Source organism: Myotis daubentonii, chromosome 18 (assembly GCF_963259705.1).
Source record: "Myotis daubentonii chromosome 18, mMyoDau2.1, whole genome shotgun sequence".
NCBI lineage: Eukaryota > Metazoa > Chordata > Mammalia > Chiroptera > Vespertilionidae > Myotis > Myotis daubentonii.
This window is the reverse complement of record NC_081857.1, coordinates 7,381,177-7,390,495: the sequence shown is the minus strand read 5'-3', so window position 1 is coordinate 7,390,495 and position 9,319 is coordinate 7,381,177.

Genomic DNA, 9,319 nt, shown 5'->3' with positions numbered 1-9,319 from the left:
AGCAAGATGTGTCACTGTAAGGACAGCGCTAGTATTTTCCTAGCCTGCCTTTTCTGTTACTTAAAAATAGCCGTCATGGCTCAGTGGTTGACCAATGAGCCAGGAGGTCACAGTTCGATTCTTGAGCTTGGGTTTAAGCTAAATGCAGTGTTTATGCTGCTCTCAAACTTTAAAGGAGATGCCCTTTGTACGCCCTTTTCTGTATGTTAGAAATTCATGGTGGTTTGGATCGTTTCAGAATTAATCAAATTCATAGAGAATTTGTGATAATAGGGACACTTTCCTGTGACTCTGGAACATCCCGGCAAGTTCCCCAGGAGGTACTTATAATAAGCTGCTGAGATGGCTTTGGGGAGCTTGGGAGAAACAATGGCCCACAGTAAATGAAGTCAAGATGACAGACCATATGAGAAATTATCAAAGGCTTAGAGGAAGTGGGGATATAGGAATGAGTGTCTGTTACACTGGAAAACATACCAGCTGACTGTAATTTTTATAAAGGAAAGCACGAACAACGTGGTCACCAACATCTTTGAGAAGTTTAGAAGTGGTTGTCTCTGTTGGTAGAAGCTGATGGGAGAGGGGTGTTATTTAAGATTTGGTTTCACTCGAAGCAGGGGGGATGACAGGACTCTGGCATAGCAGAGGCCAAATGGCAACATTGAATTCTCAGAAGCAGGGTGGGTGAAGTTCCATTGGGCAGCACGGTCCAAGCGCAGTTGGGTAATGGAACATGGGTGGTCTTACAGACCAGATAGATGGGCAGCCAGGAAGGATATTGATTTTTATATAATTAAGAGAGACCAAAAGTTGATGGACAGAATGCAGAGGTCAGTAACTTCAATGAAATGTCACAATACCTTGCCAAGGTTCTAGGCTGCATTTAATCACATTGATAGGTTTTGTGACTTTAAGTAAAATAACCATGTAATGAAACAAATTTTACTATAGGCTAATTAATACAAACATGAGTTAAGTTCCTTGTAGCATCTCGTCATAAGGAATTCCTTGATGAGATACACACTCTACTGGGTGGGAGATAAACCGTACAAAAAGTTTAGGGCCTTGCATTCTGAAACATCTCCAAAGTAAAAGATAAGTTACTGCATTACTGCATCATGTGTCTTCTTAAAAAAATACATTTTTTTTTTTATTTTATTTCAGAGAGGAAGGGAGAGAGAGAAAGAGAAACATCAATGATGAAAGAGAACCGTTGATCGGCTGCCTCCTGCATGCCCCCCACTGGGGATCAAGCCTGCAACCCAGGCATATGCCCTGATCAGGAATCAGACCATGACCTCCTGGTTTATAGGCTGACACTCAACCACTAAGCCACACCGGCTGGGCTGCATCTTGTGTCTTTTATCCCAGGAAGGAAGCACAGTGTCTCAGTAGACCTCTTTGAGTTCTGAAGGCAGCATATTCTGTACATGGAATGCAAGAGGCCAGGCTATGATACCAGGACCATATGACCCAGAAAATTCCACAGTACTAGAGGAACGAAAAGATGTTGTGTGGATTCTCTGGCAATCCACAATAGGAAAACCCCAGTACAGACCTCTAGGGTTCTGGAGTAAGGTGATGTCATCTGTAATAAAGTTAACAATTTAAAAGCATCTACTGCCCGGCTGCTGTGGCTTGGTGGTTGAGCATCGACCTATTCACCAGGAGGTGACAATTCCCAGTCAGAGCACATACCCAGGTTGTTGGCTTGATGCACAGTGTGGGGCATGCAGGAGGCAGCTGATCGATGATTCTCTCTCATCATTGATGTTACTATCTCTCCCTCTCCCTTCCTCTCTGAAATCAATAAAAATATATATATATACACACACACACTAGGGGCCCAGTGCAGGAATTCGTGCACCTTAAAAAGAACTGGGCCGTGAGGCTGTGGTAGGCACAGGGGTGGGTCTCAGCCCATCCTCCGTGCTGTGTCCCCTGTCTGCCGGCAGCCTCATTCCTGCCCACGGAGTGACTGGGGCTGGCGCCAACAGCGGGTACGAGCGGTACCAGCTGCTTCTCTAATCGCCCCTCAGGAGCAGGGGGAGGTGGATAAGCCATCAGGGGTGATCAGGGCTGGCAACATCTGCTCGCACCTGCCGATGGCGCCAAATGATTGGGACCGGTGCCGGGCACTGGCTGCGGGTGTGAGCGGGACTGGTGCTGGCAGTGGGCGCGAGCGGTAGCTCCAGCACGGGCAGCAGGTGCGAGTGCCAGGCAGGACCATGACGTGCACGGGAGCAAAGAATTTTCAGTAACCACCAGAGACTCGCCCTGATGACAGCAACCGGTGCTCCCCTTTGGTCTGGCTCCCCCACTCCACCATCCTGCCGTGGACAACACGTGCCATGTTCTGCACACGTCCCCCTGGTGGTCAGTACATGTCATAGCTATCAGTTGTTCTGCTGTTTGGTCTATTTGCATATTAGCCTTTTATTATATAGGACTAGAGGCCCAGTGCACAACAATTTGTGCACTTGGGGGGAGGGGGGGGCGTCCCTCAGCCCAGCCTGTGCCCTCTCGCAGTCTAGGACCCCTCCTGGGATGTCCGGCTTGTTTCGTTCCCGCCTCCCTCCGCCACCCTGCTTGTTTTGCTCCCGCCCCTGCCGCCCAGCTTGTTTTCGGCCACCTGGCTTGCTACGCTCCCAGCCGGTATATGCAAATTAACCACCATCTTTGTTGGCAGTTAATTTGCATATCACCCTGATTAGCCAATGGGAAGCATAGTGAAGGTACAGTTAATTACCATTTTTGGCTATTATTTTTAAAGTATCTCCTGGCATACTTTTAGGTTCTGATAGAGACTCAGTGCCTGACCACAAAATATAAAGTGGCTGTGACCAGTTACCCATATAACCAATCAGCTGGTTCTGGTCAGTCCTGCCAAGCCATAAGATTGGGTGGATACAATAGCAATCCATCTTACGGTGGAAATTACAGTTGAGAGAGAACCCCAAGCAAACTTAGTGGCACAAGTAAGTTAAATTGAACAAACATTCCCAGATCTCCATATTACCTACATTTATTGCACTGATACCTTTCTCTTAGTTCATACTTAGGGCAGCATAAGAATCTTCAACCATCTGAGGAGGAAACACATTCAGGTCTGGTTCATGGATGGGTTGGCTTGATATGTTAGGGAAAACCAAACGTGGACTACTGCTTCTCAGCAGCCCCATCCAGGGTACCTTGGTTGCAGATTCTCTAGCCCCAATAGGGGTGGGTGTGGGAGGCAACCAATCCATTTGTCTCTCTCACCGATGTTTCTCTCTCTCCCCCTCCTTCCACCCTTCCATTCTCTTGAAAAATTATTGGAAAAAATATCCTTGGGTGAGGATTACAGAAAGGCACAAAAACAATGAGCTCAGCAGAATTGCAGGACATAAGATCAATATACAAAAATCAATCATATTTCTTTTTTTTTTTAATTAAATCTTTATTGTTCAGATTATTACATTTGTTACTCTTTTTTCCCCCCCATAACTCCCCTCCTCCCAGTTCCCGCCCCACCCTCCGCCCTCACTCCCCACCCACTGTCCTCATCCATAGGTGCACGATTTTTGTCAAGTCTCTTCCCGCATCTCCCACACCCCTTTCCCCCCCAAGAATAGTCAGTCCATTCCCTTTCTATGTCCCTGATTCTATTATAATCACCAGTTCATTCTGTTCATCAGATTATTTATTCACTTGATTCTTAGATTCACTTGTTGATAGATGCATATTTGTTGTTCATAATTTGTATCTTTACCTTTTTCTTCCTCTTCCTCTTCTTAAAGGATGCCTTTCAGCATTTCATATAATACTGGTTTGGTGGTGATGAACTCCTTTAGCTTTTCCTTATCTGTGAAGCTCTTTATCTGACCTTCAATTCTGAATGATAGCTTTGCTGGATAAAGTAATCTTGGTTGTAGGTTCTTGGTATTCATCACTTTGAATATTTCTTGCCACTCCCTTCTGGCCTGCAAAGTTTCTGTTGAGAAATCAGCTGACAGTCGTATGGGTATTCCCTTGTAGGTAACTGAGTTTCTTTCTCTTGCTGTTTTTAAGATTCTCTCTTTGTCTTTTGCTCTTGGCATTTTAATTATGATGTGTGTTGGTGTGGTCCTCTTTGGATTCCTTTTGTTTGGGGTTCTCCGCGCTTCTTGGACCTGTAAGTCCATTTCTTTCACCAGGTGGGGGAAGTTTTCTGTCATTATTTCTTCAAATAGGTTTTCAATATCTTGCTCTCTCTCATCTTCTGGCACCCCTATAATTCTGATGTTGGTACGCTTGAAACTGCCCCAGAGGCTCCTTACACTATCCTCGCATTTTTGGATTCTTTTTTCATTTTGCTTTTCTGGTTGGGTGTTTTTTGCTTCCTCGCATTTCAAATCATTGACTTGATTCTTGCGCTCCTCTAGTCTGCTGTCGGGAGTCTGTAAAATATTCGTTATTTCAGTCCGTGTATGCTTAATTTCTAGTTGGTTCCCCAATATAACATCGAGGGTCTCATTAGTTTTCTTGTAGATCTCATTAAGTTTATCGGCGGCTTCTAAACAGTTCTTGAGAGACCTTAAAAGTGTGGTTCTGAACTCTATATCTTCCATTGACAATTTTGTCCTGTTTCTTTGTCTCCGCATTTTGTTATGCTTCCTTGGTGCACCCCCTAGTGGTCTTTGTTCGCAGTCTTATAGATAAATCTTGATTGTTGTAGCTACTACCAGGGAGGGTTTGACCTCCAGGCCAAGTGGCTATGAGAATCAGCTGTGTCAGCAGTGAGAGAACTTCTGTCCTCTAGGGAGGTGCTAATCTAGCCTTTGCCTGAGGCTATCCGGCAAATGCCTCTGTGCAGGGCTTGGGCGGGGCGGGTCGCACAGGATCAACAGGGTGGGCCGGAGAGAGCAGTTATGGCGGCTCTCAGTCCTGTCCCCAGGGGCTCTGCCTCTCTGAGTCCCAGCACCCGCTGCAAAGCTGGGAGAGAAAGCTGCACTCGCTCTGACCGAAGCCAGACAGTCCCGCTTCTCCCGTTTGAGTCTGGGTCCCTAAAGACTCGCCTGTATCTGGGGCTCAGAGTCTGCGACTCCCTCCCTATTGAAAACAACAACCGCGCCCTCCGCCGCCAGCCCGCTCCACGCACTCCGCACCTCAGAATTTGACTTCAGCACTGCGCCTCCTCTGAGTGTCCGTATGCGTTTCTCTTTCCTCCTAGTTGTAGGACTTCCACTCAGCCAGCATTCCTGTGGTTCTGGGTGATGTCCGTTCCGTCTTTTAGTTTCACTTTTGAAGTAGTTGTTCAAAGCAGCAAACTCCGGCGTTAACCTATGCCGCCATCTTGGTTCTCTGGATCCAATCATATTTCTATACATTTGCAGTGGATAATCCAAAAATGAAATTAAGAAAACAATCCTATCTAATAATAGACAAACATGGTAATTGACCATACCTTCGCTACGCCTGCCATTGGCTAATCAGCATGATATGCAAATTAACCACCAACAAAGATGGTGGCTAATTTGCGTACTGCAGGCAGATCCCGCTGGGCCGCCCCGCCTGAGGCTGGTGGCAGCGCGATCGCTAGCCACCCCAGTGGGAGATCCTGGCCTGCCATGTGCAGGGCGGGGCGGGTGGAGCAGGCGGCAGCGCAATCCCGAGCCGCTGCCCGCCCTAGCGCGGGATCCGGGCCTGTCTTGTGTGGGGCGGGGCAGGCGACAGTGAGATCCCCAGCCACCACCCGCCCCAGCCCGGGATCCGGGCCTGTCATATGTGGGGTGGGGACAGTGAGATCCCCAGCCACCGCCCGCCCCAGCCCGGGATCCGGGCCTCCTGTGTGCGGCCCAGGGCGGGTGGCAGCGTGATCCTGGGCCTGCTGTGTGGGGCGCGGGGTGGGCGGGGCAGGCAACAGCACGATCTGACTGGCAGCCCAACCCAGCGTGAGATCTGGGCCTGCCATCTGCAACCGGGGGAGATGGGGCAGACACCGCAGGATTGGGTGTGCCATCTGCCACCAGGGGAGCAGGCCTAAGCCAGCAGGTAGTTATCTCCCGAGGGGTCTCAGACTGTGAGAGGGCACAGGTAGGGCTGAGGGACCCCCTCCCCCCCACCGCCAGTGCACAAATTATTGTACACTGGGCTTCTAGATCTAGTCATAATAGCATCAAAAAGAAAACAAGGAAAGAGAGAATACTTAGAAATAAATTTAACAAAAGATGTACACAATAATAATGTGAAAACTACAAAACTTTTTTGAAAGAGGGAAAAATCTAAAATGTAAAAAAAAAATCTCATGTTTATGGAGCAGAAGCCTTTACATTGTTAAAATGGCAGTTTTCCCTAAACAATCTCCAGATTTGATGCAATCCCTATCAGAATCCCAGCTGACTTCTTTGTGGAAATTGAGTAGCTAATTCTAAAATTCATATGGAATCACAACAAGAAAACAGTCCTGAAAAAGAAGAATAAAGAAGGAAGACTCACACTTTCCAGTTTCAAAACTCCCTCGGAGGCATGGGGGCTGGGTGGAGGGGACCAAGGGGAAAAAATGGGGGACATCTGTAATAGAATCAACAATAAAATAAAATACCTCACTACACAGCAATGGTAACCAAAACAGTGTGGTACTGGCGTAGGAATAGACGTAGATACCAATGGAATAGAATTAAGTGCCCAGATAAAGCCCCATACATCTATGATGAAATAATTTTTGACAAAGGTGTCAAAACCATCCATTAGGCAAAGAATGTCTTCAACAGATGGTTCTGGGACAACTGGATATAGAATCATGCAAAGGAATGAGTTCAGTCCTATCCTAGCAAATTAACTCAAAATAGATCAAAGACCTAAAAGTAATAAAACCATAAAGCCCTTAGAAGAAAACAGGGGTAGAACCTTCATAACTTTGGATTTGACTAAGGGTTCTTAAATATTACATCAAAAGCATGAGCAACAAGAGAAAAAGTTGGACCTCATCAAAATTAAAAAGTTTTGTCCTTCAAAGGACACCATAAAAAAAGTGAAAGGACAACCCACAGAATGGGAGAAAACATTTGCAAATCATATCTGAAAAGGAACTTGTATCCAGAATATGTAAAAACTTACAACTCAATAATTAAAAGAGAAGGCAGGGGAGGGTGGATGCGTGGGAGGCAATCAACCAAAGATCTTGTATGCAAAAAAAGACAAATAACCTGACAAAAAAAAAAAAACAAAGGAGCTGGTAGGCATTTCTCCAAAGAAGATAGAAATGTTCAATAAACACATGAAGAGTAGCTTGACATTGGTAGTCATCAGGGTATTGCAAATCAAAACCACAATGACATAACCACTTCAGACCCACTAGGATGTCTAGAACTAAAAACTCAGATATCAAGTATTAACAAGGATGGGGAGAATTGGAGCCCTCATACATTGCTGGTGTGAACTGTAAAATGAAATGACAGCTTTGAAAACCAGACTGTCAATACTTCAGATGACTAAAAACAGAGTTAATCATGACCCAGCAATTCCATTCCTGGGAATATACCCAAGAGAAATGAAATGAAACATGTCCACACAGAAATATGAACATGCATGTTTATACCAGCATTCATAAGAGCCAAAAGGTAGAAACTACCCAAATGTTTATCAACAAATGGACAAACAAAATATGGTATATCCATTCAATGGAATATCTACACTAATAAAAGAGAAAGATGCAAATTGACCATACCTTTGTGATGCCAATCAGGCATGAGTATGCAAATTAACCAAACAAAGATGATGGGTTAATTTGCATATGCAGGTGCCAAGCGGCTGGTGGCGGAGCAGGACGCTTGCGTTCCGCACTGCCCCAGCTGCTCCAGGCCTGTGGGCAGTGTGGGAAAGCAGAAAGGTGGCTCTGGCCGGAGCAAAGGCGGTGCCGGCAGCCAGGGGGAAGAAGGCCCATTCTTGCACGAATCTTTGTGCATTGGGCCTCTAGTCCTATATAATAAAAGCTTAATATGCAAATCGACTGAACGGCAGAACAACTGGTCAGTATGATGCACACTGGCCACCAGGGGTCAGATGCTCAACACAGGAGCTGCACGCAGGCCCCAGGCCAGCCAAGGCGGGTGCCAGTGGGTGTCCCCCTATTGCCCTGCTGGTTGCCCCACACATCAGCCCTGATCGCTGGCCAGGCTTAGGGACCCTACCCGTGCTCGAATTTCGTGCACTGAGCCTCTAGTTTGGTTATTATAAAGGAATGAGCCCTAGCTGGTTTGGGTCAGTGGATAGAGCATAGACCTGCAGACTGAAGGGTCCCAGATTCAGTTCTGGTCAAGGGCACATGCACAGGTTGTGAGCTTGGTCCCTAGTAGGGGGAGTGCAGGAGGTAGCTGATCAATGATTCTCTCTCATCATTGATGTTTCTATCTCTCTCTTCCTCTCCCTTCCTCTCTGAAGTCAATAAAAATATATTAAAAAAAGAAATGAGCTCTGGCTGGTGTGCTCAGGGTCAGCCCACAAACCAAAGGGTTGCCAGTTCTAGGTTGCAGGTTCTATCTCTGGCCCCGGGTCCAGGCGCGTGTGGGAGGCAACTAATCAATGTGTCTCTCTCACATGGATGCTTTCTCTCTCTTCCTCCCTCCCTTCCCTCCCTCTCTTCCACTCTCTCTAAAAACCAATGGAAAAATATCCTCTGTTGAGAATTAATAAAAACAAACAAAAAGGAATTAAGTACTGATACATACTATACCATGGTTGAACCTTGAAAACTTTGGTAAGCCTGCTGGTGCCATTTTGGGGCTCAGCCTAATCTGGTTTCCAGATGTTCTAGTAAATTTATAATTCTTTACCACTTTCAGCTTTGTGCCTACCTCCATTGGTGACCCTAACATTTGGTGCCAAAACCCTGGAGGTTTCCAAGGGGAAGGGGAGCCATTGCTCCAGCTTCAGTCACCCCGAGTCTGTTACTTGGAGAGCTGTAGACAGCAGCAGCTCTACCTGGGCTCCCCTCCAAATCCTACCTACTCTGGTGACAAGGTGAACCCCAATTAGGCCTCTCTCCCTTGCGGGCCCTCACGAACCAGCCAAGGAGGATGCCTAGATCGATTGATTGATCGGGAACCTCTCCTTCCCATTGCTGACCCTGCACTCAACACCAGCTCGTTTCATTTTCTGCAAGTAACAATTAGATCACCCTTCAGGATTTCTGATTTGCCGTTTTCCGTCTCAAACAAAGGTCAGAAATCTTCTCCTGTCCAGCCTCGGTGCCGAGACCAGGTCCCACAGTTTTTGTTGTCGCGACGCCTGCCACACAGATCCAACTGTCTTCCTCTGACCTCCTTTGCTAATGTACACCATGGATAATTCTTTTCCCATC